General features: G+C 40.2%; 1 long non-coding RNA gene and 1 other non-coding gene across 2 annotated transcripts; one reads left to right on the top strand and one right to left on the bottom strand.

The window, feature by feature from the left end:
• Positions 1–10,833: 10,833 nt before the first annotated feature.
• LOC131914144 (uncharacterized) lies at positions 10,834–12,570 on the bottom strand. The gene is made up of 2 exons (XR_009380081.1): positions 12,406–12,570; positions 10,834–11,366 (listed from the first exon to the last, which is right to left on the bottom strand). It is a non-coding gene; the product is annotated as an uncharacterized LOC131914144 (long non-coding RNA).
• Positions 11,886–11,992, top strand: LOC131915806 (U6 spliceosomal RNA). Its single transcript, XR_009380447.1, has one exon. It is a non-coding gene; the product is annotated as a U6 spliceosomal RNA (small nuclear RNA).
• Positions 12,571–14,420: the final 1,850 nt, after the last annotated feature.

The following is a 14,420-nucleotide window of genomic DNA, read 5'->3' as shown; positions in this document are numbered from 1 at the left end:
TTTGAAAAGAACCAATAATTTTGTTTAGTAGTATCACTAGGTATGAGATCTAGAAGGTTGCCATGACTATTAATGTAACAGATACTTATTTAATATCTGTTTTATTCTAAGCACTTTCTTTTTTTTTTTTTTTTTTTTTTTTTTTTTTTTTTTTTTTTTTTTTTGGTTTTTCGAGACAGGGTTTCTCTGTGTAGCTTTGCGCCTTTTCCTGGAACTCACTTGGTAGCCCAGGCTGGCCTCGAACTCACAGAGATCCGCCTGTCTCTGCCTCCCGAGTGCTGGGATTAAAGGCGTGCGCCACCACCGCCCGGCCTAAGCACTTTCTTAGATTCTGGAGATATAAAGTTAAGAGCAATACAGATAAGGTCTCAAAACTCAAGAAAATCATAATCTAGTCACTCTATATTATTATATTGTATTATTATATAAAGAAATAAGGGAGACAATCCTAGATCATTTGGTTTCTAATCACTTGACAAAACCAAGAATATGAATGTTCTGGAATATCCAATGAGAACCATCTTGAATGTGCCATGAGATTATAGAAAGATCCAGAAAGATCCAGGTTGGAATAGAGTATAAGATTAGGCTTTAGGCATCAGCAATATCAGTGACCACTCATGATTTGGGACAAAGGGAGTGAATATAGTGACAAAAGTGATATCGTCTAATTGGGAATATGATTGATTTATCTGAAGGTAATAACAAAAGCTTCAAGCACACTCATGCTCTGGCCACACTAGTTTATGTCTGCGAAGTTCGCCATCCTGCTGTAATGGACTCACGTTTTCTTGACATGCTCTGGGAAACTGTATGGAAAACAGATCAGAATTATTCAGAAGTCACCATGCCACTGCAACTCAAGATGGCTGAAGTCATGTTGGGTTGACTTCTTACAACGGCCAGAGCAAGAGGCAAAGGGGAAGAGGAACAAGAAAGCTCTGAAAGTTTTCTGGAGAGACGAGGAGAGTGGATTCATATGGATGCCCAAGTCTCAATCTCATGGGGGCAGTCTGTGCCTATTGCCTGTCTCCCTGCTTGCCAGCCTACCCACACTCAGCTAGGAAACTTTGTCTTCCTATCACATAAACTGTACCTCCAGTATTCAAGTTTTTCTCAAGATAAATGGTTGCTTTACAGCCAGATCAAATGCAAGATATAGATAGATAGATAGATAGATAGATAGATAGATAGATAGATAGATAGATAATAGATAGATAGATAGATAGATAGATAGATAGATAGATAATAGATAGATAGAGAGAAAGTAGAAAAGTAGCCCATCACTGCCTCTGCAAACATCACTCCCACTCCTATTCTGAAAAGGAATCCTGGAGAAAATGCTGCATATCACAAAATAATGTACAATTAGGTAAGGACATGACCAGGCTACATATTAATTTTTTACTATGTCAAGTCATGCACAGAAAGTTCAAGAAAAAACTACTCATTTGTTTGGTAAATACATTATTGGGATTTACTATGGTTACACATAGGGAACATGATGGTAGACAATACAGCCATGGTCCCTGTCTTTCCTTGGTATGAATTTGTGAAGTCATACATTTAGTATTTCTTTTTTTCTTTTCTTTTCTTTTTTTTGGTTTTTCGAAACAGGGTTTCTCTGTGTAGCTTTGCGCCTTTCCTGGAACTCACTTTGTAGACCAGGCTGGCCTCGAACTCACAGAGATCTGCCTCTGCCTCCTGAGTGCTGGGATTAAAGGCATGCGCCACCACTGCCTGGCTTAATTTACTTTTTTAAGTCAAGGTCTCACTCTGTAAGCCTGACTGGCCTCAAATTGGTGATGATCTTGGCTCTACCTTCTAAGTACTAGGATTACAGGCAGGTGCCATTATACCTAAAAATATTTTAATTTTAGAAATTGAAGTCATTCTGTGTGTGTGTGTGTGTGTGTGTGTGTGTGTGTGTGTGTGTCTGTCTGTCTGTCTGTCTGTCTGTCTGTCTCTGTGTGTATGTCTGCATGCTTGCACAGAAAATTGCATAGGAAACAAAAAGAATCAAGGTTTGTGTTCCAGCTCTATTATCGACTAGTTGTATAAGTTGGAGAGACGGCTACTCCCCGTCTGATTCATCTAAATTGGTAGCATGAAAAAAGTGGGACTATATGATGCATAAACTGCTTTAGAGTTTATAAGATTCCATGTCTTGATTTCTATTCCTGAGTGCTCTCCTGGACACATCCCTACAGTAGCTGTCCTGTGTGTGCCTCTCCTCTGCCCTGGAAGCCAAGAGCTCTTCCAAACATACATGATGAGAACGGGAGACAGAGCTGGGGAAACAAGAGGGAGCCAAAAGCAGCCTCAGAAATAACCATTTCTAATACCTGTCCATAACAAGTCATGTTTAATTCCAATCAAGAAAAAACATAGCAGTTCTTCTGATGAGCACAGTTGACATATAATCTAAGGACAAATTCAGAGTCAATGAGAATGGACTGTAAAACATTAGTTAATGAATGCCGTATTCAAATAAGGAGTATTTTTTAAAGTCATGTTCTATCCATCATGCCTTTCAATACCTAATCAAAACAAAAATTACTTCTCATGAATGTTGAGAAGGGAGGCCTGAGCAATGGACAAACAATAAAGGGCTATAATTTCATAGCTAAAATCACTACTGTGACTTTAGTTTCTCTTTGAAAACTCAATCTATTTATTTTGTATGTGTAAATGTCATCAAGGTCATTACCCCAGGCTTACCATACAGTTCAAGGTCACTGATATTCCTGCAGATGTAAAGAGGCAACAGTGCATACAGCCTGGGAAGGAACCAGAGGGGCAACAGGAAATAGCTGAAAAATCCCTAGCCTCCAGGATGGACAGTTTTTCTTAAAAACAAAACCATATCCAAAGCATTGTTTAGCACTAATGCTATGTAACCTACAGATAAACTTGGAGCTTATCTAGACCTGATGGCTGTCTTGTAAATAGGTCTTTAAAAATAGAATTTGACTCGGAAGCTCTAGGACTCAGGATTTTGCCTTCTAACTAGCTACCATGTGGGGCCATAAACCTCTGACAAAAGGGGGCTGAGAAGCCTATGGATTGTTTGCAGGCAGTGTTGCTTTAAGGCACTTTGTGTTTTCTGGAATTCCATTTCTTTTCTTTTTAAAACAAAGAATGTTTTCTCCTTTTCTTGCAGGATTTCATAAAAGTCATAGAAGGAGTGCTTGAGCATCTCATCCTGCAGTTCCTTTTGTCCTTCTCAATGAAGGATGTCTGGTTCTCTTTGCTGTTTTTGCTTAGATTTGAGGCTTATATCGCAGTACTACCTTGCCCCTGTCAGTACAAGACTTACATACACAAGCCTTCTTTTCTTTCTTTTTCCTCCTTTTCTTTTCTACAGTTCAGTACATTTCTAAATCGATACAGAGATGTTTCCTGGATGTTTTTCCTTCAAACTCCCCGAATCGGTTGTGGTTTCTAAAATTCTTTAATCTCTATCAACTTTGCAGAAGTCTCTGTTGGACTTTGACCCAAAGATACAAGGCCCAACAGATACTGTGTAGAGACAGAAGCATGAGAGCATATTGAGTTTTGCTCCTCTGTGGAAGGCAACCAGAAGATGCCAGCTTAGAAATACACCTTGGTGGCGTTCTCCAGATGCTGAGAACTCTGCCTTGGCTTTGGGGCCACTGCTGGGTGTCTTCTCTTCTACAGTAATCACAGCACCTGAAGGAAATCTTGAGTTTCCTAAGCATGAACAATGTAAAGAAACGGTGATTTGAAAGGCCCCTGTGGTACCGGTCTAGGTTGACTGACTGTGACTGTACTGGTGACATTCATTTACTGCCTGCTGCCAGTGCTGAAGCCACTGTTAGACAGAAGAGAAGAAGTTAATTGCCTCAGAGAAAAGGTCCCAGCATTAATTGTCACGTTAAAGTTCACATTGCACTAAAGCTTCTAACACAGGTTTATCCAGCAGCTGGCTCAGTGGAGCCACAGAATCCATGTCTGTACATAATGACTCTTCTCTGGAGGAATTTTCCACTTCCATGGAGACTGAAATGGGATAACATTTAACTTAAACTATAGTTTGAAAAGCTCAGCAGGTCCAAGAAGGCTGAAAAGAGGGGGGAAACTTAATTTTGTCAAAAGCAGAGAAGTTTGGGGCAGAGCAGTCCCAGAGGAGGAAAGAGCTCCAGGAAGCAGACAATCAGGATGCTGAAGCCACAGTCTCCAGACTGCTAAAGGAAGTCCTAGGCTATGTGGAACACTTGACCTGCTGTTACTGACAGCCGTAACAAAGCTTGTAGAAACCACAGGAAAGTCAACATTTGATGGGTGGGCCATGGGTAAAGATCTCCAGGTCAGGAAGCTGATGATCACACCAATATCTTAGAGGATGGGATAAAGGCACCATTTTAAATTCTTTTTTTCTTTTGTGAGTTCATACAGGCTAGCAGGGTCAATCCCACCTAGCAGGGTCAAACCTCAATCTTTCCCTCCCTCCTTCCTTCACAATACATTTGTAAGGCAGGTCTACCAAGTGAAGTCACTGACATGTTACTAAAATAACCAACTGTATGAACCCACAGAAGCCATGCAATGGCTCCATGTAACTTTCAACAAATCAGGGCGTCTCTTTGAGTCTCTCTTTCCCTATTCTTAAAGTAGTAGTGATAACGTGCATCTTGCAACTTAAAACTTGTATTTCAAAATGTTTTAGCATTAAACAAGATATGACATACAAAGCAATTTCTATCACTATGTGAATGGTAAGCCTCTAACAGCTTTGAAATCTGCCTCAAGTTTCACCTATCTCCATTCATTTCCCCTGAGTGCTCCTAACCTGAAGCTGTTCAGTTATATCCTTTTTGGGGTTTTATATTCTATCCTTAGAGTGCATGGGATTTGCTTATCAAAGAAGAAGAAGAAGAAGAAGAAGAAGAAGAAGAAGAAGAAGAAGAAGAAGAAGAAGAAGAAGAAGAAGAAGAAGGAAGAGGAGGAGAAGGAGGAGGAGGAGGAGGAGGAGGAGGAGGAGTATCATTATTGGAGAAGAAAGTGTATTTCATCTTATAATGCCCATGTCACAGTCTAACATAGGAAGGAGAAAGAGTAAGAACTCAGTGCAGTAAAATGGAACCAGGAACTGAAGCAGAAGCTGTAGAGGGGTGCTGCTTGCCAGCTTGCTCCTATAGCTTGCTCAGTCTGATTTTTTTATACAGCTCGGGACCACCTGTCCAAGGGTAGCACTGCCTGCCATGGGCTGGGCCTTCCCACATCAATCATTTATTAAGAAAATGCACTAAGACTTGCCAACAGGCAATCTGATGGAAGCATTTTCTCAGTTGAGGTTTCATCTTTTTAGATATGTCTAGGTTTATATCAAGTTGACAAAGGATTGAAGGTGTGGGGAACTGAACCCAGGACCTCTATAAGAACAAATGCTCTAAACCACTGAGTCAAGGGAGAATATTTTATCATCTGTTGTTTTACATTTCCATGAATTTTCCTGTTGATTTGAATTTGGTTTATGTTCATCCAGCTTGTGCCACTGGCAAGTGTCCTGCTGTGCACATCAATGAAGAGGGCATGGAGACCATCATGTGGTAGAGCTCTGGTGTTATTACAAAACTGTCTTGTTATTAAGAAGACCTAGATAAAGACTACAGAAATGATGAGATCAATGTGAATGTATTCATTAATTATCCAGTGGGAGTCTTGAGGAGACATTTCTTCTCAGGAGTGGGAGTTAGGATCTTTAAGAAAGGGGTGAATTTACTCTAGACATTGAAAGAAAGAGATGCTTCAGACTGTATTTTCAACCTCCTGTTCTTCTGGACTTTAAAAGACAATCACAGCTCTTTGAATCTCACTAAGTTGAAGATGGACAAAGCTGAACCCAACCCAAAGCACTAAGCCCTGGGTTTCTATGCTATCATCTAATAGAAAGAGTGCTGAGTGATTGATGAGACGATGTTTCTGTTGTCAGGAAAGACATTCAGTCTTTTAGCACAGTTCTTGCATTTTGACTTTACATGTAGCCATGGCTTGTGTTTATTTCCTTTGAAACTCATGTTGATATTTAATTGACATTGAAGTGATACTGAGAGGTGGACATTTAGTATCTGATTAGACCACGTGGCTTCTCCCTCCACAGGGAGGACTGATGTCATAAAAGGTGAGTTCATTTTCATCTTGCCCTCTCACCTCACAGGGTGAGGCAGTTAAAAGGCCTCAGTCAGATGTTGGCAACTTGATAGGAGACTCCCTAGACTCGAGAACTATGAGCCTGTAAATTCTGCCTCTCAGAAATTGCCTGGTCACACAGAATGAGCTGCAACACTTGCTTTCAGTGTCTGCCATTCTGGTACAGAGAGCAATTTCATTCACTTAGTGGACAGTTGCTCTCCGGGCCATGCTGCCCTATTCCAGACGGAGTTCAGATCTTTAAAAAGTACAGGCAATCATGATTTCCTTTTTGCAAAATATATTCTATATCCTCATTTCTTCATTATTTTTGTTTTTACAGTACTGGGGAATGAAACTAGAACCTTTACAAAGTAAGGACTCCACCACTCAGCTACAATAGCCCAGTTCTTATTATTTATTTTTTTAGTGACTTTTCCAAACTTTCTCATTTTCTCTGTATCTCTTGTAAGTTGAAGCATGAAGAACTGGTTATTTGGCATTGAGGAAGATACAACCAGAACAAACAGCAAAGACAAAAGTAGTTCTTATTTTTTTATTTTATAATTTAATTTAATTTTACATATCAGCCACGGATTCCCTTGTTCTCCCCACTCCCGCCCCCCCCCCCCGCCTTCCCCCCAGCCCACCCCCCATTTCCATCTCCTCCAGGGCAAAGACTCCCCTGAAGATTGAGTTCAACCTGATAGATTCAGTCTAGGCAGGTACAGTCCCCTCCTCCCAGGCTGAGCCAAGCGACCCTGCATAAGCCCCAGGTTTCAAACAGCCAACTCATACACTGAGCACAGGACCCAGTCCCACTGCCTGGATGTCTCCCAAACAGTGTACATATAGGCCCATTCAAACATGACAACATGCATGATGCTCTAATAAATGTGTGGCCTGTTAGGGTCCTAGTCAGTTAGTCTAAATTATATGTTGTCTCACAGAGAAACTTAAGAAATTTGAGTTGAGTGTTGATGTTAAAACAATCTAGATATAAAATAGAAAGAAAGAAAAGAAAAAACACTGACTCTTGCAATGTTTCTTCAGATTCCAGGACTGTCTGGGTCATACAGCCTTCTAGGACTCAATAGCCCTTCTGTGGGTGGTGTGGTCTTGGGGCATCTACATGGAAGCCAGCTGGGAACATTGTGCTACTTTCTACAGAACGTCTTCCTGCTGGGTTAAATGTGTTTAACCTTTGCAAGACAGCAATATGATATTCAAACATCTCCTAATGAGGTTCTTCACCTTAGGGCTGTGAGGTTTTGGTCACCTGAGTAGTTTCCCTTAAGCCACTAAAAATGACAGTGAGTTGCTAGTTTAATATTATCTTTTGTCTTATTAGGAAACCATGAACCTAGAGGGTCAGTCAGCTGTGATCATGCTGCAGCCTCTGCTATATGAAAGTGCAGACATGTTGCTGTTTGGGCACAACTGTGGAATTCCATGTGTAAATACCACTGATTCTATCAGTGTCCTTTAGTGGTCTGGAAAGAGCTGATTGTCAGAGGGAAATGGTTTCTCTCTCCACAGAGTTAAAAAAGTACCAGATTCATTATGTTGCATTCAGGAGTGGAAAAATCAAAATAAGAAATGAATCCATTTCTAAACAGCTGCCTAGGGCAATGACTAGAGTTCTGAGTAACAGCTAAGTGAAACCTCAAAGTATCCTGGGGCTTGAGATACAGAAGAACTTCTATGCTACTGACTCCTTCCATAGTCTTATGGGGTCATGCCATCCATTTGGGCCTTTTCTTTTCTTTCTGTCAGAAGAGATGCCAAACATCTCATGTCTATCATATGATACAAACAGTGTGCAAAGTCTTTGAGAAAAAAAATGTATTAGGAGAAAAATCACATTTATTTTTTGGATTATTTTCTCGATCTGCTGAGCTGAGTTAGACTCATCTGTCCTTGTCTTCCCCATACCCATAGAAAGATACTTTAGTGTTGAACATGCCACATTTACATAAAGGATTCAGAGTTGATATACTGCTTAGAAAAATATTGACATTGTTATCCCAGATGGTAAAGAGGGCCCTGGCTCTAAGACAAGATAAGAAGGTATATTCCTGACAACTACATACTACTCAAGGGTATGATTAAGATTTAAAAGGTGGGAAGACAAGCTCATACTGCATCTACCCTTGATCTTGAAGTAATTTCACATCTTTAAGCTAAAGAATAAAACTCATAGATCCAGAAATAAGCAGGATGCTTCTGTTAGAGGCCCGGGTACTTTCAGAAGGGTAATGGAAGAGTCAATATTCTATGTTACTAATAGGAGATTCACAAAGTCCCATGTCCTAATACTAATATTGGAGAAGTGAGCATCACACTTAATATGCATCAGGACCCATATTTGCAGCAAAAATGTATGTTTGGGGATTAGAAGTTCATGGGTCTGTTTCCAAGAAATCATTGAGATTTTTTTGGCTTGGTAACTGGGCTTGCTCTGTCCTGTAGTTGAGGCACATTCAGGCCATATACATACAAGCAAGAATGTAATGATTACCATAAAAGCAAGATTGTGTGACTGTCATTTCATTCTGGCATCCATATCTTTGTAACTACAATCCTCAGAGGCCTTAACTGTACCTGGGTCTTTCACACACCAAAGTTCAGGAGGCTGAAGTATGCAATTTAAAGAAAATGAACTGGATACGCTGGGGAGATAGCTCTGCCAAGAAGATGCTTTCTGTGCACACATGAGGACCCAAGTTTAGTCTTCAGCATCCACACAAAATTCAGGCAACTCAAGATGTGGAAAGTGAGTCCCGATTTCTGAAGACACCATGTACTTTAGACACAGGGCACAAAGTACCCTGACCTGGAACTGAATGGAAAGCCTCTTCTTTGAGGACTAGTTTTCGTGACACCAGAAGATACCATGTGAGCTTCCAAAGGAGAGGTGCAACCAACAGTCCTCCCCAGGTACCATGCCTATGAACCACAACAATGATCAGCAAGGGTTGATAACATTGAAAGTGCAGTATTAACCAACAACTCCTGATTTGTGCTTAAGGCCTACTCAACAAGAGGAAAATCATGACTGACACTCAAACATAGCCAACTGCCCAGTCTAGAAGAGTCAGGGATCTTGGGGGAGAACCCATTACTGCCACTTTATTAAACCAGCAGAATCCCTAACTACATTCTAAATATTTGTCCTTGTACTCACAGGTAAGTATAGTCCTCATCTCTCCTCAAAGAAACTTCTTTTTGTAATAGATACAGACCATTACAAAAATTCATGTCCAATCAAAATGCAGAGACGTGGAGCCCAGACCCAAGGGATTCACCTGCAGTACAACTACAGCATCTATTGCTCACAGCAGGGAGCTTGCTGTCTGTGTCTCCTAGGAATGTAGAAAGGTACATCTAGAGAGTTTCACCAACATGACTGCCTAAACATGAGCTGAACAAAAATAGCAACAATAGATATGCTACTGTGAATGTGTAGATGGGATAAAGTCCAAAAGGCCTCAGTCCTACACACACACACACACACACACACACCACCACCACCACCACCACCACCACCACCACCATCACCACCACCACTAACAACAACAACAAAAACTACAGCCAAATAAAGAATGCTGAGATTAGGAGAAATAAGCTTTCCCAGAGAAAAGCACACCAATTGGTCATCCTTAATAACAAACATATATGTAACATTGTGCAGACTGAGTAGGTTGTACTTATATATTTAGGAATGCATGGATGCATGTGTGTATGAATATTTGTAACAACAATTAATGAAAAAGTAAGTGATAAATTTGAAAGAGGGCAAGGAATGGAATATAATAAGGTATAGAGAGAAGAAAATGAAAGGAAAATGATAGAATTATATTATAATCTTAAAAAAATAGGAGAAATAATTGTTAAGGCAGACATGGTGTTACCCAGTTATAATTTCAGTACTGGGGAGGCAGAGGAGGATCCCTGGGGCACACTGGCCAATCAGCTTAGACACTTTGTTAGTTAAGTCCTAAGTCCCAGCAAGAAATCTTGTCTTAAAAAACCAAGGTGAACAGCCATCCTGAAAAACAACACATGACATTGACCTCTGGCCTCAACATACACTTGCACACACATGCACGTGTACACACACTCAAACATAACATGAGCACACACACACACACACGCACACACACGCACACACACACACACAGGAGTGGAAATAAAAGCTAATGGGCTCTAGGCTTTCGAGGTAGGTGAATGTAGAGCTGAATCATAGTTACTCCGATTATACCTCAATTCATTTATTTTCTGTGTCTCCATTACCTTCATTTGCAATGATCACATCTTCTTTCTGAAGTTGTGGTGAAGATGAAAATGGAGGCCAGGATACACAGTGGCACAACTAAGCTGTTCCGAGTGGCACTCACTCCTCTTTCACACACTCTGAAATAGGCACACAACTGGCACCTTGCCAGTTGGAGAAGCAGTTACAGCTATAGTTGTATAGGTGCAGGAGAAAATGTCATTTGTACTTCATAAAAGAGTAGTTTAGAATATCCCTGAAGGAGAAGGAATTGGGATTCTCTGAACTCGCATAATATATTATTAAGAAACTCTTGAAAAGTCCTAACTTTTGTTTTGTTTTTGTGCCTTGTTGATTATTTGTTCACTATTTTCCTTGCTCCTAAGATAAAGATCGTGGCCACATTATTATTTGGAAAACTTTATTTACAGTAGTGGCAAATAGCTCCTAGCCTCTCAGTCACTGGAGATATTTCAGAGTTGCATATTCAATCAGCCTCAAATTCTTTTAGGAAAAACTTGAGAATAAACAGTCAAGGCAGATCGCTTCCTGGCCTTTTGTGAGACCAAATGTAAACAGTCAAGGTGAATGTTCAACCAGAGAGATGTGTTCTCTTTCTGACATAAGTCATTCCATCTGTAAAGGGACGCAATGAAGATACTGGACAGAATGCACAGCCCGTGTGCTTCCTGACAAAAAGGGAGTTTCCAAGGGTGGCTACATCTCAAAACATGTCTTTCTGGTAATGTCTCCTTCTTAGCTCAGCACTCTCATTGACAGCTCTCACTTTCTGATGCATACCAGTGAAGCACACTCTTTGTCCCCACTTGGTTGATGAACAGATGCCAAGGGCCTCAATGGAACACCTGCTCACAGAAAGCCTGGAGTCTCTCTCCTCAGGAAGGCCTAAGGTCTCTGTCAAACCTCAGGTGACATACTGCAAAAGAAATAGGAAAATGTTGCTCCAGGGCACAAATGATACTCATTCCTAAATTAATGAGGTAATGGGTAATGGAGACAAGGGGTTCTATCTAGGGCAGACTTAGATTTGAATTCTTGCCATTTAATGGTTGAGTAGCTTTGGGCAAATCATTTAAGTCTCTGAAACTTGATTCCTTATTTAATTTCTAGTGTGTAAATCCAATCTGTGATATTATAAAGTATGTGTATGTGTGTGTGGGGGGGGTTGTGTTGCCATTGTAGTGCTCTTTTCAATAAGGCCTAAATTTATCTTTGTTTACTCCTATTTCATTTAATATCTTTAGTATATGTAAGTGTGTGTGTCTTACAGATAGAATGGAAGTATAGCATGATAGACAGTAGGTAGGAGGAAGAGGGACTGCAAGAATAGTAAGACTATGAAACCCTCACAGACCCCAGGATTGAGGACAGGATTAGGGGTTGGCATTCTGATACAGGGGATGCTCATAACGGAGGGTTCAAGAAACAATATTTTGTGCTCATTTCGGCAGCACATATACTAAAGTTGGAATGATACAGAGAAGATTAGCATGGTCCCTGCGCAAGGATGACACACAAATTCGTGAAGCGTTCCCAAAAAAAAGAAACAATATTGTACAAAGACAATGTGAAGCATGTTTATGAATGGCTAAGTGTGAAGTGAAGTGATATGGAAAGTCTGCTGTGGCTTTTGTTTTCTTTTTAGGATATTTGTCTGTGTGTGTGTGTGTGTGTGTGTGTGTGTGTGTGTGTGTGTGTGTGTGTTTGGGTGTGGGTGTGTGTTTGGGTGTGGGTGTGTTTGTAGGTGTCTATGCATCTATGTGTTTGCCACTTGTGTGTAAGTGACCACAGAAACCAGAAGATTGTGCCAGAATCCTTAGAACTGGAATTTTAGGTGGCTATGACCCACCCATCATGGGCACTGGGAATTGGACTCACTAGATCTTCTGTAAGAGCAGCAAGCACTCTTTATTGTGAGGGAGGGGAAGAAATGGTTTAAATAAACTTAAGCTTACAGTCCACCCATTGTAAATGGTAGTCAGGGTAGGAACTCAAGACAGGAACTTGGAGGCAGAAACTGAAACAGAGTCCACAGAGGGATGTCGTTTTCTGGCTGCAGCAAGCATTGCATTCTAAACTACTGAAATTATCTCCAGTCCCCATTTTGGCTTTGAACAATGAGTGGTTCTTAGAACCCTCTGGCTGCACACATCAGTTCTGAGTTCTCTTTCTGACCTGTTCCATCCTTTGATGATGTGGTAGCTGGTTGGGGGTGGGAGAGGAAGGGTGAATAAAAAGTAATGTCCAAGGACCCTCACTGAAAACTCACTGACTAAGTCTTAGTATCAATACTGAAGCCTGGTTTAGAGTTGTTTTTTAAGACAAGCATATAGTTTTATGGGTTCTGAATGGTCTCAGAATATGAGAAGTAGAGAACTGGGAATTTATATATAATTTTTAATAAGTCTTCTTAAGTTTAATAGGAAGACATGCTTGGATTCACAGTCCAGATGTAATCTGGTAAGCTGTGTGACCTTAGACATACAGACTAAATTGTTCATGGACCCGTTTGTCTCACTACTACGTGGACATACTAATAAATAACACGGTGGATTCTGAGATGCAAAAGAGAGAACATTTTTAACATTTTATAGTGTCTTACAGTCAATAGAGAATAGCTATTATAATTGTTCTCTGTTGCTTGAATTGGTTTTTAGATTGGGTTTGTTGAGGAACCATATTGACTTAGAGACTAAACTTATAAAAGAGAAATAAAGATTAAAAATTCTGATGGAAATGAAGAAAGGAAAGCCTGAAAAGTTGAGTGAGGTAGTATGGCAGTATTGGTAGACAGTCTTCTGTTGACAGGAAGTGGTTAAACTTTGCTGTGCTTGGTGGGGAACAGAGCAGTCAGGATTGAGGGTAAATAAATAATGAATGTGTTTAAGGAAACAAACAAAGAGGACGCTCTTGGTGTTACCTACCTTCCTGGCCTCCATGGAATTGGGAGAATTAATGAACTAATATCTATAAAGTACTTAGAGACTATAAAAGAAGTATAGAAATCCCAAGCAGTATTATAATTTTATTAAACATTTATTGAACATGGTACAGAATATATAGGAGCTATGCTTTCCACTCAGAGGGTTCAGAATCTAATTGCAACATTCTTATTAATCATCTCAAGGGCAAACAGAATTCTAGATAAATGATAAGTTTAACTCATGTCAGAAGAATTCAAATAGACACTGTGTGTGGTCTCCACAATTTGTTCCATGAATTTCTGAAACATAATTGTGCTGCTGTCATAATGCAATATAATACTTACACTGATTCTAATGATAATAAAAACCAAGGAAGTATCATGCCAGACAGTCTGTGAAGATATACCATGTATATTTTCTTCAATTTTAAAAACAGATTCTGAGAGATGAGAATAATATTCCTATCATAATCATAAGTAAATTAAGGATTATAGAAGTGAAGAATTACATACATAGGAAGTGATGCATTTAAGTAGAGACCAGTAGAGATCATGGTTTATCCTTGATTGTTTGAGGGTGTTTCATGGTGTGGAGTATAAAGTGCCTGTTTAAACTAAAAGTCCTTAATATAACTAGATCCCAGAGATTTCACCTCAAGTGTTCCTGGAACCCTTTAGAAAATTGTGTTTGTGGATTTCTGGGGACCTCCCTAGCACTCTGCTTCTCCCTATTCCCATGGTGTCTTCATTTATCATGGTATCTCTTTCCTTGTTGTCCCAATCTGTTCCTGATCCAGCTCAAATCTGCCACTCCCCTACGCTCTCTTTCACCAGAACCTTGCCCTCCATTACACACACACACACACACACACACACACACACACACACACACATACACACACACCACTCTGAGTTTGCTCCTGTAGATCTCATCCATTTCTCCATTGCTGGGCAATCCCTGTGTCTTTCCTAGGGTCCTTGTTACTAGCTAGCCTCCCGGGAGCTGTGAGTAGTAGTCTGGTTATCCTTTGCTGTACAACTAGTATC

This window comes from Peromyscus eremicus, chromosome 7 (genome assembly GCF_949786415.1).
Source record: "Peromyscus eremicus chromosome 7, PerEre_H2_v1, whole genome shotgun sequence".
NCBI lineage: Eukaryota > Metazoa > Chordata > Mammalia > Rodentia > Cricetidae > Peromyscus > Peromyscus eremicus.
This window is presented reverse-complemented; position numbering and strand designations above follow the sequence as displayed.